Genomic DNA, 24767 nt, shown 5'->3' with positions numbered 1-24767 from the left:
ATACCTGTCTGTTATAACGTATGACGCACAAATAAAGTTTATAACAGAACAAATATTAAATCAGAATAATTGTTTGATAAACTTAGTGGCATGCGGGAACGCTGAAGTGCCTTTAACCGCGTGTTTTCAGGATCAAATGTTTGCAGTTGCAGCAGAACATGTACTTCTTTATCAATTAATAAGTTTTCTCTTTGCGACATGTTTCTCTTATCAAGTTTTCAAACATTACCTATGATTTCCAGTGTACATAATTCAACGGTGATTTTGTCACGAAGAAACGTTATTGTTCAAATAGAGACAGAAAAACGATGCAGGAACAAACACAACCTGTTCAAAGTACAAACAGAAAAAAAAACACATGTTGCATGATATTTATAAATCGTATCAATACATGTTTCATATCATATATAAGTTGCCATCGAAAACAACAATTTGAGTTCGTAATGCTGAGTCGTAAACAGCTGTTGGTGTTGAAATACAATACTAGTATACGTCTCTAACAAATAAACTAACCTATATATTATTAAATGACAGTGTCATTAATAGACGACTAGCTTTTGTTTGGAATGTACTGCAAGACATATGCAATGACTAAACATGTATATACCCTCCTTTCAGTTGAAGAGGTTTTTGTTTAAATTCAAGAAACAATTCTCTATTTGATTTTCGATTTCGTCGTCTAAATTTTCTCTTAGTAATTCAATTTGTTTGTCTAAATTAATTTCAATCTGACCTTATATCTATCTATAGGCTATATCACAGGCATCTGAATCATTGTTTGTCACTAAAATATTGTTTAAAACCATTTTGGGTACATACAATGAGATAAACAACACATCTGAAGATATTTAGTGTCTTTGATATACAATTTATTTTTTGTATATGCCTGTGGGCTATATAACGTATACAGCTCTTTATTTTAGTTTTTGTCATATTTCGAAAGTTACTATTTCATATATACTGCTTTAGGTATATGTCTGTGTATATGTTTATTCTTCATTTCATGTATTACTGCGTTTTTTTTTAAACTCTGTTTCCATGTAATAAGCCACAAGTACTGAATAAAAGAGGATACCACCCTGGAGCTATCATTGATCCGTGGTCTAGTGGTGACACATTTTATTGTCATTTCCAGGTTTGATATCTCACCGCATCGCTAAAATTATTCTAATCGTCTTCCGGGAGGGACGTTAAATGGGGCCCCCGTGTGACATTACTTTACGCTGGAGCACGATGAAGAGCCAAGGGAGCTCTAACCAGGGTTACATTCTGTCAGTGCCAGTTGCTGCAGAAAACCTGATCTGACTAACTACAGTGTGTGTATACCACGTGATAAATTACGTCATATATGCTACGTCGGAAGGCAGCATTTTGCTTTAAATAAAGATTTAAATCAAAGATAACTTTTCTATTTCTACACCATTTTAAATAAAACAAAGGGCAGTCTATGCGGCTTAAAGAGCCCCGCATTCGTTGTATTGCCGAAGTTTGATAAGTTGATTGGTTTCACCAAACACTTCGACAAACCTGTTTACAAAAAAAATGTTTTGTCAGTGCTCCGTCAGACGGCCGTATTGTGAAAGGGTTTGTCGAAGTGTTTCAAGAAACTAAACTCTCAATTAAACTCTGGTAAATACCGAATGCGAGGCTCCGTAAGCGGTGTAGACTGCGCTATGTTTCATTTAAAACGGTGAAGAAATAGTGAAGTTATCTTCGTTTAAAGTCTTCATTCGAGGCAAAAAAGTGCCTTCCGACGTAGCATTTATGACGCAATATATCACGTGGTATACACACACTGTAACTACGTTATCGGAATACTCTCCGAATGGGCCTTGCCTGAATGCGAGCAGAGATAAGCTTAAACATCACAATCACAACCACCACCACCCTAGAGTTATTAATAACAAGTCTAACGCCTGGCTTCTGGATGTAAGCCAAATTGACGTTTATATACTTGGCTGATAGATGACACAACTTACCCAAATGAATCCGTCTTTGTTCTCTGTCGATGTAACTTATCATCCTACTTTAAAATCATACTTGCAAAGATTGCAAAGATGTCATTCAACTTAAAGATTTATTTATTTTTGTTACAAATATTGTTCATGGCACGTGATCAATTATGCTTATAAAACATATAATATGTAACTGTTCACACCAGTTAATATATTTGTTTGTATCTTTAATTTTGTTATGTACATGCAAGACAGCCCAGATTGCTAGGCAACCATTTAGCAGGTAAAGTCAACACGTGAACATGTTTATTCTCTCATATTCATAAAAAACACAAGAACATATCGAGGAACATAATACAAAACCCAATGCAATAAAGAGGATTTAACGAATTATATAAGAAATATGATGTTTACATAATAACCATATTTCAAAATATAATATATTCATAAATATATTATCTGTATCAATTTTTTTCAACGGTGATACAACATCGTACGATTGATTACTTTTTAGTACAGCTCATAACCAACCGCTGGGAACTGTAATTCGGAAAACCAAGAGACGAAAAGGAAATATTAAGTCTGTCTGTATTAAACAAAGTTATACTCATTGGTTCTTCATCTTATTTTGGGGTTTCAGTCAAATTACAAGCCTCAATGAACACTTTCTGAGAAGTACAATTTTATTCTTGAGCAACAAGCACTATGAATTTAAAACGGTGTCATGAGCAACATCATTGGGCAACCTTTAACAGGGAAATATGATTCCATACTTCCCGCTTCTTTAATAATAAACATATTTATGCTTGTTGTGGTTCAACATACTGCAGCCAAACAGAACACCATGCTGCGGCTAAGGACCTAAGTTAGGACCAAGGCTGGAATCAGTCGACGCTGGTTGGATGGTTGGGGTTAAGATTGCTAGGTATCACTGGTGGCGGCGACGTTATTGTTGAGTGTATCAGTGTAGGGCTGCGAAGAAACATTGCTGTTTGGGCGCTGATTGCTGACAGCAGACATGGAATATACCGTAAATGTATTTCCGATGTCTTTCTAAAACACTAAAACAACTTGCCATCATTACTTTCAATAACCTAACATAACAGTTATGATTACACACTCAGTGATATTTGGAACATTTGCCTTTAATTTGTAAAAATGTTTAACCTACACAAAGTTAAAGAAAGATATCATTTTTGTTCAGACATCACTTGCATCAAACTGTCTTCATCAGTAAATGCTATGTTCACTAATTGTTACGTTATATATTAAATTTACATGATAAATCACGTGACATGACCAACATTTTTAGTTCTCACCTTCGAAATCACCAGATTCCCATATAAGACAGTATCAATTCTATTATTGCCGTATCAGCTAGTTTCGATGTGTAAGTTTACCGGTATGCATTAACATTCTTAAAGAATTTCCTTACTTAAGACATTTTCCTATGTCATATGATGTAAAACATAGAAATATATAAATATATTTTATTTTCTATTAATTTTATGTAATATACATTCTTTCATGTTAAATCACTTGCACTTTTATTTTAATGAACATTTTGGGAAATCGACCGAAGTTAAGAAATGACTAAAGATGTCTTATGAATACCGGCCAATGTGTGAAAATAGCCTTACGTGTAGCACAAATTGTACCATTAAATCTGGAAATAATCCAGTTATAACACATAACATGTATACAACGACTGAGTTTGTATAAGCTCATCTTGAATGCAATAATTCTTGGTTTCAGCTCACCCAATGTTGTGGCCTGTTGGCTGTCGTCCGTCGTTGTGCATCGACGTCACTCCTAGTTGTTTGTCGACCCCTCTTATTGTCATAAACTTTTGCTCATAATTAACTAATTTCACTAGAGTCCTACCCAATTTGTGCATTACTTTCTTTCGAAGGTCAAGACATTTTCAGATAATGCCTGATGAATCACAGTTATAACGAAACCTTAATTCATTGCTTCAACGCGGACTTCAACATATAGGATATCAACTAAAACAGTTTGATATTACAAACAGCATAAGTATGCTTTAACATGAAACATTAACTATAGGCCTCACCCAAATTGACCGGTCCAAAGCGCTTGCTTGAGTTCATGTCGTCTAGCTAGAACGGTAAAACTCAAGCGAGCGTTCTAATGCCGGCATTGCTCTCATATGCATGTTCGAACAATATTTATTTGTTAAATGTACCTGACCTATTAATGAGTTAAGCAGTGTCAACCACATGTAGATTTCCAGTTTTGTTGGATAGAACTAAATGTAAAAGTCGACTATTTCAGTTATATCAATTTCTTTTTTTTTGCGTTAAATTCAATATGTAATGTGGAAATTATGTGACTTGAAAATAACACATTATGGCCGTTTGCATTTATTTTCATTTGTAGTCTAAACTGCAAGAAAACTACTTCATCTTTCATTGTTTGCAGAATGACAGGTCTGCCCATTTCTTAACATGCCAACGGAGATATCGAGAAATCTACTACGTTCTATTATAACTATCCATTAATACAGTAAAAAGTTACATATGCCATAAAAGTGATATAATTTCCATTGATATGTAATCTATGCCTTTAGAAACAAATTCAAAACGCAACATTATTTTAATATTTTATTAAGGATATTTATGAAGAATATCCAGTAACTCGATACACTTTATATAGTATTTCTTTCTTTATGTGAATTTTCAAAAGATGAAATATGCATTTTCATGACACCTTTTATTATTTTTACCATCATATAGAAATACTAAAGAATAGAATATTTTCACTCAAGCTTGTATTCAAAGCTTCTAAGTTGTTTTTGTGCATAGATAAAATGAATTAAAGAGTTGCAGTTTTGCCACTTAAGTCTGAACTCCGACTTGAGACTGTTCGTGTTTATGGCCCCAGCATCCAATTTATAAATATCTTATCTGTTTATGATACCCGTACTAAGATTTCAATTCTGCTATCTATTCTACAAGGTGTGATATATATTATAATACAACATGCCGACCACTTTCTCTATTCAAATAGAAACTTGACTATTTTGGTTACACACCTACTGAAAAAATGTATTTATATATAAAGGTAAACTGTGATATAATAAAAGAATATTGAGTTGAGTTGAGTATATTTACGTCTCGTTTGTGATTCTCCAAGGTAAACGTCAACAAAGCGGGATTAAAATTCAAACGCACGTGCAGGCATTCCGACACAAAGTTGTCGTTTCAATCAAAAGGTGACGGTCTATTTGGTAAGTAATTTATTGATGGTTTTATTGCCAAAAGCAACTATTTATTTGCCAATGCCAGGATGAAGACAATGAGGAACATATTGTAGCGGAGGACCCATACCTATAACGTAAATAATATTCTAGTATTTCAGTGTGTGCATACCACGTGATAAATTACGTCATAAATGCTTCGTCGGAAGGCAATATTTTGCTTCGAATGAAGACTTAAAACAAAAATGACTTCACTATTTCTTCACCATTTGCGATGAAACATAGCGCAGTCTACGCCTCATAAGGAGCCCCACATTCGGTCTTTAACCAGAGTTTGATTGAGAGTTTAGTTTCTTGTTTGAATTATCTATTTACCTTATCAAATTCCGGTAATAAAACGAAGGCGGGGCTTTTGATGCGGCATTGACTGCTCTTTGTTTTATTTAAAATGGTGTAGTAAAAGAAAAGTTATCTTTGATTTAAGTCTTTATTTTAAGCAAAATATTACCTTCCGACGTAGCATATATGACGTAATTTATCACGTGGTATACACACACTGTATTTCAAAGAAACAACTTGATCTGGTGGTGGTGTGTAAGCTTATTTATACTTGCACTCAGGCCTTCTTGCCCATTCGGCGAATACTCCGATAAGGTTTTAGCCATTTTATGCTTTTTGGAGCATAGTGCACTGACATAATGTAACCCTGGGTAGAGCTACCCAGGTTCTTTTAACGTGCACCAGTGTATAGCACGGTCACACGGCGTGTTACCAGTTGTTTTACAAGTGTGAACTATTTAAGATTTTCTTGTATTTTAATGATGCAATCCTTGGCCAAAATTTCAGCGTTTCATCTTTCTACAAAATTCCGTCAAGTTTAAAGTGACACTCTTATTCAAAATCAATACATACACATGTATAACAAACATCAATTTTGAGTAATAAACCTTTAATTACTTACTAAATAATGAATTTATGGAAAGTATTAATGACTGATAACAAGATTTTGTTTTAATATTGATCTGTGAAGATGGGACAATTCCACCCCCAATAAAAGTTTGGCCATTTTTAGTCTGAAAAGATGCATTTCCGTATCTTTTATTTATCCTATTCTCCAAAACAATAAATTGTAGCATCTTAATCAAGTACAAACGGTTGGACAACGTATGTCGTATTCTATAGATCTTATACATGATTTATCTTATAAACGGTGTAAAAAGATAACACACGCTTTATTTTTGAAGTGTTATGATATAGTTCACGCCACGCACAGTAAAATATATTACTTTATGCTCATGCGGTGAAAAGATCATTTGTCTTCTGTAGAACACCATCATCTGTGACGTAGATGGTTGTTAAAATAGAAACCGTATTGTGGGAGAAACTTTTTTCCGTGATCTATATTAGATAAATGTATACAATTTCAATGCCTTAAGTATGATTTACTATTTGCATGAAACCACCATCACACTCTTCACCTTAGACAATCGCTGTGGTAACACGATGTTATTCATCGGTACCTCAAGACAAACGAACAGCGACAGTAATAAAATTCGTCCATTTATCATAGATGTAAATATTGAATTCTTTGCTGCAATAATAACTCAGCATTTTGCAAGTCATAATGTATTATGACAGTTTCATTAATTTTGGTTACTTTAGTATCTGGTTGCAGCCTCTTGTTCACCGTTGACAATAAATTAATCAAAGGCTTTCGCTGCATGGCGCTCTCTTCGAGTGGGTCACAAGGGTCCGCAGTAATTCAAACTAACATATTCCATTGAAATGTGTACATTTTGTTTAGATTAATAATCTAGTCTGCCATTAAAGGGAACATCGTTTTGCAATAATGCTTCTGTAATCTTTTTGTTTGCTTAATTGCCCACATTTGTTCATTTTAATTTATTTACCGTGTTCATAAAAAAGTTTTGTAATAAAATCGAAAGTAATCGGATAGTTTCAAGTGTTCTTGATGTTCGCTAAATTCTGTACTAATCTACACAATACATGAGTTATTGTTGGTTCACGAGTTGCAGTTATTTAACACATATTTCATGGTTAACGTATTGGCATGTGTTGTGCGTTGTGGGAGTACAAAATAAGATCTTTATGGTGGAATACGGTTAATTAAATACTAGCTAATAAAATGCATATAACAGAAGGTGATCATCCCATGTACTCATAGACAAAGACATCATTAAGGAGTATTACGCAGTCGCATTACACTTCAAGGATATCACAAGAAATGACGCAGTTTCATACATTTGTCATTCAAACATTGCTCAAACAATAGGCGTATATCGATGCTAATTATCTGATCATGCAAGGACAGGTCCAGTTTTTATCATTAACATACCTAGAATGAAATGACTATGAAGATAAGACCACAAAATATTCAGAAAGAGGGACAATAAACAGCACCTTCACAGTTTAGTTCTGTAACTTAAAAAAATGTCATAAAAAGCGAATTATGCACTTCAATGGAAATGCCCATATATGCACATGTTTCAGATACATACACTGGATATAAGAAGAAACACGGAGATTGAGGTTACACAGCTGTTTATTTAATTTAAATCATAAGGATAATCCGTATTCAAAATCTAAAACAACTTAAACACCGCTAACAATTTAAAGTAAACTTCGGTGTGTACAAACAATACTTATCATTTAAAGAACAGACTGCAAAAGGTTTGTTTGTTCAACAATCCTCGACCCGTAGCCATCGTCCTCAGGGTTGCAACATAAAATGCATTCCTTTATATTAGCTAGCATAAGAATTCAAATCACAGAGATATTTTACAAATGAAGACTGCTTATTGTGGAATTAAACATGATGCATTCCAAACAACACTCGATAGCACAGGTGTTACACTTGCAAGCACTCAATTAGATTATTAATAATACAATACAGTCTGAATTGATATCTCTTGTTTACCTTTGACTAAATCTGTAATGGTGGTTTGTGATAAATGGAAAAAGGGTATTGAAATGATTGACAAAAGCTGTAACAATTCCTATAAGCGATATCATTCCATTTGTGGTAATTAATAGACAGATGAAAGAGTTGGCGTGGGTATAAATATCCTCAATGCGCTGGAGAGGTAGAGGAGATGTAACATTCACTATTGTGGACCATCTCTTCTCACTCTCTCCAATTCTAGGGTAAATATTATCAACACTTCAAAGCAAATACTCCAACACAATTCACGACGGCGCGTAAGATATTCATACTCGCATTAATTGTTAGACTGAAATTATCGATGAATAGATAACGCTGTAAGTGTTTGTGCAGTGTGCATGTGATATATTTTGAAACATTTTCATTATCCACTAGACTGGGCTTGAGGAGGGAAAGACATTTACTTTAAATGAACTGGAGGGTTCTTCACCTTGAGGCTTCTAGTGTCCAGAGACAGACGCAAACAATTCAGATCAAATTTGCTTTACACGCGCGACAGAAACTGTTAGTATGTATGTATGTGAAACAGAAATGTCATTTTGACATAATGAAGGAATAGGAATAAATGTTGTGCATATATATGAATGCGTTTACTGATAGTTGAAACAGAATTAACTCGTTACATTTAATATATATGATTACATTGGTGTCGTCTTTATGCGTGCAGTCCTGTTTAGTTTCCATTTGCTCTGTCTTTGTCTATTGACACCACCACCACCAACAACAACAACACCATCAACAACAACACCATCAACAACAACAACAACATCGGCAACACCACCACCACCAACAACAACAATGACAGTACCGTAGACGAAGCCCTTTATTTTGGTGTCCCCGGAGAATATGTATCGCAACCAACCAAGAACATAATGGAATTAAGTAATGATGGTGATGCTATCGAATTAAATTACTTTCATTTCTGAGACAATTATAATGATCAATTATAACATTCATTTATGTTCATATTAAGCAGTAACTTGTAGAAAGTTTCATATGGTTTCTGGTTCTGGGCTTTCATTTCTCATTAAATATGCAAACTATTTTTATGAAATATATTAGAATGATAATTCTTTATTCTGATTGCAGTGAAGGGCAATTGAAAGAGCATTAGTAACAGCTGCCTTCGTATCGCAGGTGCCGTAAGTTTCAATAAAGTCCTGTCGAGTGGTAAGAAAGGGTTATTCGTGACATTTGGATGTTAAGATGTGTTTTAATGTGCAAGTAGAAAGGGAGTCGAAGGTAAGTGACAGTTGCAGGTCATTTTTCAATGTGATATATTACCATAAACAAGACTCCTTCAGTAGCGAAGGCACACTCCATCCTTTTCAGAGGTTAACGGACCGCCTTTGGTTTCAAATTTTGGGTGGATTACATCTGCAAAGTGTCAGGGCCTGTGCCAGACATATTATACAACTCGGGGTCCAATTCGATTCCGGTGTATTCTATACCAAAACATTACCACTTAATCAGTTAAGCAGCTTTGCCGACATCACTGTTCAGACGAAATAAATCATTCTGTTATTGGCTATTTTTATTGTCGCGCATCCAGAAGTGTATTCAAATTTATCATTTTTAAATCTATCAAAGTAATAACTCATAGTATACTTAATTTTTTGGCACGTATGTATGGGATACATTATATGGATGACATTAATAAACATTGAGTTGGGGGAAGTATTTTCAGGTGTTTTTTTAATATACTGATTTATTTCAATGTTTTTTTTCATTCTTGTAAACATTTTTACAACTTATTCATGGTCATGCAGCGCAGAAGAAATGTCATCCTTTCAAATGGTAACATACCTAATTTAAAATACATGATAATGAAATAATAAAGTATTGATGGCATATTTTACAAAACCATCGCAGTAAGTCCAAGTAGTAGGATCGCCATCTCTTCATCACAAATTTGATTCGCAATTGTTGTTACAAGTGCGATGAGTTTGGGAAACAGGCCAATGATATTTATCAGTTGGTTGTCCGGTTAGCGCAGTGGTAAGCGCACTCGCTTAATTCTCACCTAGGCGATCCGTTTTCGATCCCGGCCTGGGCGCATTTGAGTTTGGTTTGTGGTCACCAAGCCGGACAACTGGGTTTTCTCCGGGTTCTCCGGTTTCCCCCACAACACAAGACCACACATCCCCGTAAAATCGTGCCAACGGGAGTGATTAATATAATGTTGTTATAACTTGTGTCACAATCGTTGGAAGATAAATAAGTTTAAACTAAACTATATTTATCAGTTTCGGATGTTTAGTGGAAACAAGGATATTAACATTCATGCATGTGCTATTTTAGAGAGTTAAATATCATACAGTGTGGGTCAGCCATAACAGTATCTGTATTCAATAAAAGAAAAGACCATGGTCCTCAAAATTATCATTTTCTTCCCATTTCATTTGAATGCATTAGAAATAATTAACAATAACACTCTAGCAAAGGTAATAAACCATAATAAAATGTTTTTGGTAAGGTTAATATTTCAAATGTTTTTATTCAATTACCTGTTATAGGTCTCGACATGTAAGGCTCTACAAGCCAAACGTGTGTCCATTTTAACAAATGTCAGAAAAGATCAAAGTTTAACCACTGGATTGGAACGAGTTATTGCCTGGTCCATATCGTCTGTGTCAGGGAAATATGAATGATGAGTTCTTTATTGCCATTTGGTGGCATCGGTTGAGTTTGAAGAAAAAAAAGTCATTCAGACAATACATTAGAAACGGATATATCAATTTTTCATAGATTCATCAAGCAATGGTTTAATATTAACAAATACCTTATTGAAATAATGTCAACAAACGTTTGACATCTTTTGAAAGTATGTTAAATGTTCATGATCAGGTTTGTTTTTTGTTATGACCCCCATAACTTTTGAAATATGTAAATTTTAATCGTAAGCTATTAGCACATTTTACAACACAAGTAATCACCAGGTGTGTACATGCCTACATCGCTGTGAATAATGTACTGATATACACGTAATTGGTAGATGAAAAATACGGTATATTATATTAATTTTAAGTTAACGTTTGAATGCATAACCAATATATTTATTGAATATGTTTCTGGCAATGAGCTAGTATAACACAGCATTGTTCGTTCTTTTTTGTGACTCGCAATTTTAGGCATTACGTGATATTTCTAATTACTTAGACATTTACAAGATGCCTGAATTTGGAAATTATCTGTAACATACGTTACGAAGTAAATATGAGTTATCGAAGTGGTATTCGCATTTAACCTTACAATTTTACTTGTCATGAATAGGAACATCACCATTGGTAAATATCTTTTCTCTGAGTGTTTCTAAATGGTTATTCTTACGACATACAGTTAAGAGATCTACAGATTACATGTTGCTATCGTTTCATTTCATTTTATGGGGTATTATTGTGTTCATTGTTATTTACATTATCGTACGAAGTAACTATCCTTTAAATTATAATTTTATTCCCATAAAAGATAATTTATCATATTGTTATGAATTAGTGTTGTCAACGAAGTATTTATTCCAAAAGTGTATTAACAGTGAAAACCCTATAAAAATGATGAGCTTTTCATTTTTCAAAATTTATCACCAAAATGTGTAAGATTTAATGCATTTGATAGACCGAGTTTACCGATTAAATGGGTAATATATTTATATTTTAACTTCTAGACAGGCTAGTAAAAGAATGTTAAACGGTAGCAATCTGCAGCAATTTTATTAAAAATGAATAAGCATTATCTTGCCACGTATTCATTTCCCTCGATAAAACACTATGCTATAATAGCAGAATAATTTCATATTAACTTAATTACACGTCAAGTTTTCCTTTTGACGAAAGCAGGAATCAAAAGAAAATCCGCTAGGGATCAAACTATTCAAAAGTAAAAAATATGCCGAAGATGGCTGGTTTCTGTCACAATTATCATTTTCCATTGTTACACGCACAAAACGACAATGCATTGTTCGTCTTTTTATTTCGCAGCAATCACCCGAAGGATATATGATTTAAATGCGCCAAAATGAAGCACTAGATATTGCACCGAACAGAGAAGCATTCGTTTTGCGAGGGTACTAACGTTTCGCATGTTACCTTTCTTTCGTTCCTCAATGCGGTCTTAGTCCCATTTAACATGTCGATGACACCACAACGTTATTCGTTATTAAAACTACCTTTTTAGGTTTTTTTTAAAGTACGACAGTAATATGTATCACATCAAAACAATAAAGTGTATAACTAATAGCTATACGTTCATATCAAGTAAAAAATGTATACATTTATAGAATGTTATAAATTCAAAATGATACATTGATAATATTGCGTCTGTTTATGCAACAGTCGAATCAATCATGTAAAGTGTTATTAATGTATGCTGCATTGTAAATGTGTCGGAATATTAATTTACTATATTTGTATAATCTCGTTTGTATATGAAGCCAGAATAAAATAGCTTTACCTATATAGTTTGACACTTTGATAGTTTATTCACAATACATTTAGACATAATGCCTATGAATATGCATATATTAAAATTATACATTCACAAGTGGACAAGAAATCACAACAAAATTCACAATATAAAATATTAGAGAAAAAATCAGTTACAATATGTATATATAAATAATAATATTGGTGTATTTAAATAAATATAAATTTCTACAATTCTTGTATGAAAGTAAGCCGACAACGAAAGGACAATATACATTAAAGGTATTATATGTGTTCATATATAACATACTCATAAAAGTAATATTAGATATTTCTTAATTTTAAAGCATAATGAAAATACAAGGATGATTTTCTATTTAATTCAACGTTATAAGATGGCATTTATTTAACAATTTTTGGTTCATTTGGTCTTTTCTAATAAAACTTATCAATATGTGTGTTTCTTAAGTTATTATGCAGGGAACATTCAATAATAAAATAAGTAAAAATATCTTCTAAAACATTGCATAAAATAAATTGTCTATAATGAAAAGTTATTGGTTGAGGCTTCAACTTCTAATCTAGGAGATGATACTTTCAATTTGCACAGGTCCTTTCTGAATGTATTTATAATTATTAACTGTTAGAGTTAAAGTTCAAAATTGCAATACATTGTATAATGTTCTTGCTCCTGATCACTTATCTAGCTCTGAAATCCAATTTTGCATAAATGTATCATGTAATCTTGACTTTAACAGAAATAAACAGCATTTTTCTCATCACCAACACATTGGTTGAACCAAGCATAATGAAAACCAAGAAACTGTGAAAGAGTGCATTGTGCATAAAAACTTCTCTTTTTTGTTGTAAATTATTACACATGTGAGAGTATTTTTCTTTTACATTTTCATGATTCTCTAATAAAATATGTTTCGGCAAGTATCTAATTGCATTAACATCAATTTTAGTTAATAACTATGTACTATCAAGCTCACCATACAAAACATATTTGGAGTTTGAATTTTAAACCCCTGAAGCTTTATATGCAAATAAATGAAGTGAACATTTTCCACTTAAAACTTATTTGGTATCGACTATGTTGAAAATTTTATCAGATATGAATATTGTTTAAAAAACTGTTTTTGATGCATATCCTGGTAGTGTTTCAAAAGTTGAATATAATAATATTTAAGATATAATCTGAACATTGTATTTGTATATATTCTCTGGTTTTTTTTTCCGTTTTTTCTGTGCAATGCGGGATTTTGCGATTATGAAATAAAACTTGAAAGTTGACCACCGGGATGTTTCCCTTAATGATGCGACTGACTAGAAGTTTGATATTAATGTATAAGAAGCAGGGCAACACACAAAGCAAGAACAACAGACAACAGACAACAAACAAATTGGTAGCGTTGCACAATTTGTTATTTTAAGGAGATCAATGGAGCTTAATGTTGTACTTTAAAGCATAGATTTGATGTCAATGATTGGTTTAAAACAGACCTACGGTCTTTGGTTACAGTATTTTTGCCTCTGTTATAACATTTTCAATCCAAATGAAAAACACCGAGATGGCATTAAAGGGTCAGTAAATGCCACTTGGATTACATAGAAATAAGTAATGGATGTGAATTCACTCGAAAGAATCTCGGCACTTAGGTTAGTGTCATTTGCCATATTTTACCATTAGTTTGCATTATATCCTATAACGCGCCATTTTGTCTGGCCATTCATACAATTACTAATATCACAACACATTTTTACAATTAATTTTGACAAATGTGTCAGCTTTGTAACAAAGGGAGAAAACAATAAATAAAGTCCAAATAATTCGTAGCATCATATTTCTATCTCCACTATGAAAGGAATTCGATCTGGATGTTTAATGTCGTTAATAACACGTAATGACCAATCAATTATATTTTGTCGTGATGGTACAAATGTAAGAGATGATATCGTCACTGTTATTGAACGGTGGACCGTTGTATTTGTTCATCAGTTACAGTTCATATCTCTTTTCACATCACTATCTTGTCAATAGCTTTCCGTTTGACGTGGATTGCCCGCGTCATTATTTTAAACATTACTGTAAAGGATAATCTAAATTAAATATTAAAATGTGTTATGTTAACACTCCTTTTCTCTTCTGATATAAAACCAATGTCGACCGGCATTTGTGAAACTAACATGATTTATTGTCGTAAAAATCATGCGCACCCTTGCTTGGATCGTAATAGGACAATCATATTTATAATCATAAAATACGTACCTACTTGGATCTGTTGACATTTATCACATTTCACATTTTATCAAGTTTTGATTCTTTACACAGTTGCATTGAAGGATAACGATTACAGAGCAAGAAACTCACTATCACAAAAACAACCGGCATGAGGATTGTCTTGGAGTATGATGATGCTAGACAAGTGGTCAAAATGAACTCCTGTTATTAGACTCGCTTGTTTCACTATTAATTCTAGAGTTTATCGTTAAGAATTACCTAATCATTGTCCCCATCGAACCTACTCAGTGTCCTTATCAAATCTACTCAGTGTCGCCATCCAATCCGATTAGTGTCGCTATCAAACATCTTCAGTATCGCCTTCCTGTCGTCTCAGTTTCGCAATCCAGCTTACACATTGTCGCCGTTAAATCGTTCCAGTATCGGCATCCAACTTACTCATTGTTGCCGTTTAACCGTCTCAGTATCGGCATCCAACCAACTCATTGGTTCCATTTAACCGTCTCAGTATCGGCATCCAACCAACTGATTGTCGCCGTTAAACCATCTCAGTATCGCCATCCAACACACTCATTGTCGCCGTTAAACCATTTTAGTGTCGCCATCCAACCAACTCATTGTCGCCGTTTAACCATCTCAGTATCGCCATCCAACCTACTCATTATCGCCGTTTAACCGGCTCAGTATCGCAATCCAACATACTCATTATCGCCGTTAACCATCTCAGTATCGACATCCAACCTACTCATTGTCACTATTCTACCATCTCAGCGCGCTATATAACCTACCCAGTGTCACCATCCAACCTACTCATTATCGTCGTTAAACCATCTCAGTGTCACCATCCAACCTACTCATTGTGCCGTTAAGCATTCTCAGTGTCACCACCCAATCTACTCATTATCGCCGTTAAATCGTCTCAGTATCGGCATCCAACCAACTCATTGTTTTTGTTTAACCGTCTCAGTATCGGCATCCAACCTACTCATTATAGCCGTTAAACCATCTTAGTGTCACTATCCAACCTACTCATTGTTGCCGTTTAACCGTCTCAGTATCGCCAACTAACTTACTCTTTGTTTCCGATTAACTGTCTCAGTATCGTCATCCAACCAACTCAATATCGCCGTTAAACCGTCTCAGTATCGCAATCCAACTTACTCCTTGTCACCATCCTACTCCTACCTTCTCAGTGTCGCCATCCAGCCTACTCATTGTCGCCGTTAAACCATCTCAGTATCGCAATCCAACCTACTCATTGCCACCTTTCTACCATCTCAGTATCGCCATCCAGCTTAATCATTGCTGCCGTTAAACCATCTCAGTATCGCCATCCAACCTACTCATTGTTGCCGCTAAACCGTCTCAGTATCGCCATCCACCCTACTCATTGTTGCCGTTAAACCGTCTCACTATCGCCAGCCAACCTACTCATTGCCACCATCCTACCATCTCAGTATCGCCAACCAACCTACTCATTGTTGCCGTTAAACCGTCTCAGTATCGCCATCCAACCTACTTATTGTTGCCATTTAACCATCTCAGTGTCGCCATCCAACCTACTCATTGTTGCCGTTAAACCATCTCAGTATCGCCATCCAACCTACTCATTGTTGCCATTTAACCGTCTCAGTATCGCCAGCCAACCTACTCATTGTTGCCATTTAACCGTCTCACTATCGCCAGCCAACCTACTCATTGTTGCCGTTTAACCGTCTCACTATCGCCATCCACCCTACTCATTGTTGCCGTTTAACCGTCTCACTATCGCCATCCACCCTACTCATTGTTGCCGTTTAACGTCTCACTATCGCCATCCACCCTACTCATTGTTGCCGTTTAACCGTCTCACTATCGCCAGCCAACCTACTCATTGTTGCCGTTTAACCGTCTCACTATCGCCAGCCAACCTACTCATTGTTGCCATTTAACCGTCTCAGTATCGCCATCCACCCTACTCATTGTTGCCGTTTAACCGTCTCACTATCGCCAGCCAACCTACTCGTTGTTGCCGTTTAACCATCTCAGTATCGCCATCCACCCTACTCATTGTTGCCGTTTAACCGTCTCAGTATCGGCATCCAACCTACTCATTGTTGCCATTTAACCGTCTCACTATCGCCATCCACCCTACTCATTGTTGCCGTTTAACCGTCTCAGTATCGCCATCCAACCTACTCATTGTTGCCGTTTAACCGTCTCACTATCGCCATCCACCCTACTCATTGTTGCCATTTAACCGTCTCACTATCACCATCCACCCTACTCATTGTTGCCGTTTAACCGTCTCACTATCGCCAGCCAACCTACTCATTGTTGCCGTTAAACCGTCTCACTATCGCCAGCCAACCTACTCATTGTTGCCGTTTAACCGTCTCAGTATCGCCATCCACCCTACTCATTGTTGCCGTTTAACCGTCTCACTATCGCCAGCCAACCTACTCATTGTTGCCGTTAAACCGTCTCACTATCGCCATCCAACCTACTCATTGTTGCCATTTAACCGTCTCAGTATCGCCATCCACCCTACTCATTGTTGCCGTTAAACCATCTCAGTATCGCCATCCAACCTACTCATTGTTGCCGTTTAACCGTCTCACTATCGCCAGCCAACCTACTCATTGTTGCCGTTAAACCGTCTCACTATCGCCATCCAACCTACTCATTGTTGCCATTTAACCGTCTCAGTATCGCCATCCACCCTACTCATTGTTGCCGTTAAACCATCTCAGTATCGCCATCCAACCTACTCGTTGTTGCCATTTAACCATCTCAGTGTCGCAATCCAACCTACTCATTGTTCCCGTTAAACCGTCTCAGTATCGCCATCCAACCTACTTATTGTTGCCATTTAACCATCTCAGTGTCGCCATCCAACCTACTCATTGCTGCCGTTAAACCATCTCAGTATCGCCGTTAAACCATCTCAGTGTCACCATCCAACCTACTCATTGTTGCCGTTAAACCATCTCAGTGTCGCCATTCCGTTAAACGTTCGCAGTGTTGCCATCCAACCAACTCATTGTCGCCGTTAAACAATCTCAGTGTCACCACCCAACCTGCTCATTATCGCCGTTAAAATGTCTCAGTATCGTCATCCAACCTTCTCATTATCGCCGTTTAAGCGTCACAGTATCAGCATCCAACCTGCTCATTGTCGCCGTTAAACTGTCTCGTGTCGCAATCCAACCCACTCATTGTCACCGTTTAACTGTCTCAGTGTCGCAATCCAACCCATTCATTGTCGCCGTTAAACCATCTCAGTGGCACCATCCAACCAACATATTGTCGCAATGCAACCCACTCAGTGTCGCCATCCATCTGTTAAATGTCACCATCCCACCATCTCAGTGTGCTATATAACCTACTCAGTGACATCATCCAACTTACATCGTCATACAACCTATGGTTCAAAAAATACACAAATAACGCATCTAAATGCGAATTATTCGACGGAAAGTGGTCACTGCTGTAAGGGCCTTGTTAAACATAGTCAAATATCAGTATATCAGAGTATACTAGTTGCTAAATGTAACTGAAAATGTTATGTAAGGACAAATATTGAGTTAAGTAGAACGGTTACTTGCTTGAAGACCAAGCCATGAGGAAAAGGTTTTGGGTATGACAACAGAACTTTTTTGTTACCTTCGTCATATTATCATTTAGGACAGAATGTGTAAATCTGGATTATTTTGATCGGGACAAAATACACATAAGTGTTCATGGACTGGTCACTATTAACCAATCATATTGTTTAAGTGCGCAAGCAAGACTCAAGATAACCTGTGGACAAATTATCCAAGTTGTATACAATTGGCTTCAGTAACACTGCTGTCGCGTAACTTACAATGAAAACATAACTGGGAGTTCTAGGATTGTTAATTCTGGCTGATTTATGTTTGTATGACCATTATGATCATATTTTAACCGTTTTCGTCTGTTCTAGCACTGAAGATGGTACTTATAAAATTTAACATCATTTTCTTTAAATTTAAATAAGAGGTTCATGCTTGCTTAATTATCTGGTTTCTTCTTGAAGGTGATTTATTACAGCTATTATCCAAATTGTGTAATGCAAGTACTGTAACAGTTTCTTTTCCAATCAAGATATTAAGGTATGTAAAATAAGATAAACAGTGAATGCCGCTTGGGCTCGCAAGATCCCCCATCGCTTTTCGGGTATACGTGTTAATTACGGCATTGTGTGGTCTATGAAGTATATCATATAAAATAATTACACCATTTAAACCTTTTCAATATTTATGAAATATTACAATGACAAGATAAATGCGTCAAGGCGAAATACGATTCCACTATAACAAGATTCACTATTGCCTTGTATTACTGTGCAACTTTTACTGCATTGTCATAGTGGGAGATATCAACCGCACCGGGGGTTCGAGTGTCTTCAACGAATATGCTGGGCGTCATGAAGAAACTAAAGAGAAAACGTGGCATGTGTATACTGTTGTCTTTGTTTTACTTGTTCAGAATACTTTGAATATATCAATAATTTTCAATTGTTTTTGATGACCTGATTTTCGTTTGCAATGATACATGAGTTCACAGCTATTAATGTCATTGTATCATATGTCTCTTTCTTTTGTTTTTGGTACTGTAATGTTTGTTGGTTTCATGAATAAAATATTAGTTTGTATCTATTCGCAATACCATAATTGGCATTTGAAAATGGTAGTACATTGAAAATTCTTCGGAATTGATAGTCCTGAAGTTGTCTTTTTATCCTTGTATAGATATAGTCTTACGCTTAGTTAGTCAACAATCAAATATTTATAAGAAGCATTTGTTAAATTCAATGGAACGTTGTATATCATACTTAGTTCGAAAAGGTTAACAAACATTTGCGTATTGTATTATTAGTTAGGTAAGTGCAAATGCACTTTATTTAATATCTCATGCCACTTTCTGTGGCGACATGAGCTATGCATATACACAACACATAATACATGTTTTAAAAAATAGTAGAAACGAGAGAATATGTGATTGTTTCAAGGCTTTAAGCTATACGTTTTCAGAATTTAAGTTTCATATGCTTGTTGGTGTCTAAATGTTGAAATAGTTTTTATTATCAATAATATACCGAATGAACCGTTTAAATACGTTATGTCTTTGTTAAAAGACGTTATGTCTTTGTTTCTTTCAGAAGTTGATTAATAAATGTTCACGAAGCGAGGAGACAGACAAAGCAAGCATATTAGACATACTAACAAAATATGACAATGAAATAGATGACAACGAGTATAAATGAGTTTAACGCTTTTGTTTTGTCTACGGATCATATTTACCGGCATCATGCCCTAGGAATGTTCAAATGTAGCTAGTAGATGCCAGAATACGATAGTCGCTAAAACAATGTGTGCATCTTTAAAAAGATAGCTCTTATGAAAAAGCATACCCAAAACCAAAGTTCACCAGACCAGTTAAACAAACGATAAAATCTTGTCACTTTCGCCTGTTATTGTTGTAACAATGTTCAATATGTGTGACAAAAGGAACATCTCTTTTACAGTCTCCATCATACAATGTGACCAATGACTTGTTAAGACGTGCTTATTGCATAGAAAGTGGATAAATTTCAACGGAGTAATTAAATAGGGGTTAGACAATGTAAAACGAGATTGTTTATCTTTTTATTGTCTGGTTTTAGTTTTTTTGGAGGGTTGTGTGATATTAAGTTGCTGTTTTAAAACTCACTTAAAGAGCCAAAATATTAAGCATGAAAACATGCAATATAATAATTTTAGAATTGTACTAAACGTGAAGTTATAATCCCCCACAATTCAAACTGTTTCCGTTCAATTCCGCATAACGTGTGGTTTGTAAGTGAAAATGTTTGATAAGTAATGCTTAAACTAATCTTATAAGAATGACCCTGACTTAAACTTTCAAAACGATACAAAAAAATAAAGATAAATGGCAATTTAACGGGTAATTTTTGCTAACTGGCGAGCCTAATGGATATTCAAGTAGTTATTTTCCTATTTATCAAAATTACTTTCAACAAATATGATACTCTTTTCAAATTCATAAAGTAAAAATTTACAGATAAGTAAATCAAATGTTAACTGTAGGTAATGATAAGAAAATTGAAGGGTATATGGTTACACAGCGAAACTCGAGTTGTTGTCACTTTGTAATATTTTCTCTTATAATTGACAGCAAATGTGCAGTTTTGTCAAAAAATGTAAATTTCAAGATTTTTTGCTATAAAATTTTGATGATTATGAGCAATTTTGCACATTTCAAACAATTAACGCCCATAAAATTTGCATGCATTGCAACTCACGATACTAGTTAAGCAGATAATTAGTCACTTTGTAAATATTAACTTGCCTGTTAAAAAAGAAAAAAAAAGCGTTATGGTTATATCATTTATTTTATTTAATTATATCGCACTCATAAGCGCTTATGCATGTAAAATATGTTTGCATTTCAAAAAAAGAAAATAAGCGGACCAAAAATTGCCCTCTATCGCTCATCTGATTAAACGACCAAGAAGTCAGTGGTTATTAAAGGTGTTGCTGCTTACCTAGGTAGTAAGTGTTTGGCCAATAAACGCCAATTCCACCACTTAATGGTGGTGCAAAGAAAATGAGCTGTCGACACCGTGATACAGCTGTGCCCTATGTTTCCTTCAACACGCGTGAGTATGATTTATATTTTATTTGATAACTTATTAAACATACATATTTTGAAATCAGAGAATGTGGTATTGTGTAAGAACACCTTTACTGCAGGCTAGCTACCATTTCGTTTCAATATTGTGCGATCTCTGTGGTGCCAGGAGCTTTTCTCCCAAATTGTGCATATTTTGAGATCTGCCAGCATTTCAAGTACACTTCGTTGCTTACACATCCCGTGAGAACATTCTGGCGCATGCAAATATAATTGTTATGTTTAATTCTTATGCCGGAACAAAACAGACCTAATAAGTACTTCTTAAAAAGAAAATGTGCACATATTAATAATAAAAGTGGTGGCGCTGTTGCTCTAGTGATGGCGCTCTCAAGTACGTTTTGTGCACGAAGTGACATAAGGTGTTGACTTGTATTTTAAGGGAAGTCAAGACATTGTCAGCTGGTTGTTCCCATGGACAACATGTGAAATGGCAATGTAAGCCAACTGTTGCCATGGAAATAAATGGTTGCTAAGGAAGTCATTGGTTGACATTGATGTGCGTATTTTCTAAGGAGGAAAATGGATGTTACGAATGTCTTTGGCTGCTGATGGACGTCACTGATGGCTAAGAAAGTTAAAGGTTACAAAGGAAGTAAGGTCGTCAATGGTTGCTGAGGAAGTCATTGGTTGAAAAAGAAGTCATTGGTTGCTATTGACAACGGTTATTGCTAAGGTAGTAATTGGTTGCTTAGAAATTCATTGTTTGCAAAGGAAGTCGTTTACTCCACAGGAAGTCATTGTTTGTTATTGATAAAGGTAATTGGTAAGGGATCTCTTGTTTGATTATGACTATATCATTGTTTGCCATGGAAGTCATAGGTTGCTGACGAAGTCATTGTTTGCTATGGATTAAGGTAGTTGCTAAGAAAGCAAGTGGATGCTAAATAAGTTAGTGGAAGCTATGTAGGTCAATGGTTGCGAAGGCGGTCATTGGTTGTTAAGGAAGTATGTGGTTGCTAGGCAAATCATTGGTTGTTTTGTAAATAAGTGGTTAATAAGGAAGACATTGGATGCTAAGGATGTTATTAGTTGTTAACGCTATAATTGCCTGCTATGCACGTAGGTAGTTACTAACCACTGCATAAGACTACCTATCAATTATCAAGGGTCTGGGCCTGACGGTTTCAATAAAGATTCAGAAAGATTTTACTATATCAGTATATAGAAAACTGGGGACTGTCTTTGCGAAACCTGCTTTTACCCCATGGACATGATTTGAAAAAATTTGATAAATAACCACTACATGCGGCTTCAAATTAAAAAAATAAGGGTCTCCACCTTGCGATTTCAGAGAAGAAGCTTTTAAAACATTTCACTACATAAGTTTATAGAAAACCTGGGACACCAGTGCAGAGCTAGCTTTGACCCCAGGGCCATTATTTGTACATCCTTGGTAAAGTAATACTACATGAGGCTACATGCAAAATGTATGGGTACTGCGCCTTGCGGCTTCAGAGAACAATATTTTACTATATAAGTATAATAAAAATATCTGACCCCCGAGCTTGAACCAGCTTTGACCCAAGGGGCATATCAATTGCGGTTACAGAGAAGAATTACAAAGGGAAAATTACTGCACCTTGCTACACATTCTACAGAATATAGACATATAGTGAAAACTAGCCCCACCTTCAAGCTTAAAGTAACCAACATGGCTTAAATGAATTTGATAAAGGACCATGTACGGAACATTTCTGTGAAACTATTTTTGAAATCTGGCCAGCGGTTTCAAAGGAGAAGATTTTCAAAGCTTTCCAAATTGTCATATACTGAAAACTAGCCCCGCCGACTGTCGGTCACGTTTTTAACGAACCGACATGGCTTAAAAGAATTTGATAAAGGAACACATTACAAACATTTTGTTTTGAAACTGGCCAAAGATTTCTGAAAAGAATTTTTTTCTAAGCGGTTTCAAAACGCACAAAAATGACAACATTTGCACTTATTATATCAACTAATCATTGATAATATTCTTGCAAGGACTAAAGGATACTACATTAAAGTAGGTGTGCAGAAACGTTGGAGTGTTACCCTAAAAATACGAAAAAATACCAATAACAATACGCAATTGGTCCATTACTACGTGGTATGTTCATTGCGAATCGAGCTCGTGTTTATGCATGTGTAGCCAGACCGGTGCTCGATACGAGGACCCCTACGCCCGCTGATAAGGCGAGTGCTCTATCGACGCAAGACTGGTGCTTGAGCCCAGGACCCATAGGCTCGTTGTTATGGGGAGTGGCCTATTGCCTTCACGCCATTGCTCGACTTCAGGACCCCTACGCTGGCTGAAAAGGTGAAAGGTATATCGCATCCAGACCTGTGCTCGAACCCAGGACCCATAGGATCGCCGATAAGTCGGGTGATCTATCGCATCCAGACCTGTGCTCGAATCCAGGACCAATAGGATCGCCGATAAGGCGGGTGGTCTATCACATCCAGACCTGTGCTCGAACCCAGGACCCATAGGATCGCCGATAAGGCGAGCGATCTATCGCATCCAGACCTGTGCTCGAACTCAGGACCCATAGGATCGCTGATAAGGCGAGTGGTCTATCGCATCCAGACCTGTGCTCGAACCCAGGACCCCTACACTTGCAGATAAGGCGAATGCTCTCGCCGCATGAATGGTGCTTGAGCCAAAAAAACCCTTGGCCCGCTTATAAAGGGAGTGGCCTATTGCCTCCAGAGCATTGCTCGAACCCAGGACCCCTATGCTGGCTGAAAATGTGAAAGAAATATCGCCTCCAGACCTGTGCTCGAACCCAGGACCCCTAGGATCGCCGATAAGGCGAGTGATCTATCGCATCCAAACCTGTGCTCGGACCCAGGACCCACGGCTCGCTGATAAGGCGAGTGGTCAATCGCATATAGACCGGTGATCGATACCAAGGCCCACGGCTCGCTGATAAGGTGAGGGGTCTATCGCATCCAGACCGGTGATCGATCCCAGGACCCTGCTGAAGAGGGACAGGGTGATGCAAAAAGGGAAGGGTGCAGCACAAAAGTGACAGGGTGTTGCACAAGGGGGACAGGGTGCTACACAAGGGGGACAGGGTGTGGCACAAGGGGGAAAGGGTGTTGCACAAGGGGGACAGGGTGTGGCACAAGGGGAAAAGGGTGTGGCACAAGGGGGACAGGGTGCTGCACAAGCTTGACAGGGTGTTGCACAAGGGGGACAGGGTGATGCACAAGAGGGAAAGAGTGCTGCACAAAAATGACAGGATGTTGCACAAGGGGGAAAGGGTGCTGCACAAAAGTGACA

Source organism: Mya arenaria, chromosome 13, assembly GCF_026914265.1.
Source record: "Mya arenaria isolate MELC-2E11 chromosome 13, ASM2691426v1".
Classification (NCBI taxonomy): domain Eukaryota; kingdom Metazoa; phylum Mollusca; class Bivalvia; order Myida; family Myidae; genus Mya; species Mya arenaria.
This window is presented reverse-complemented; position numbering follows the sequence as displayed.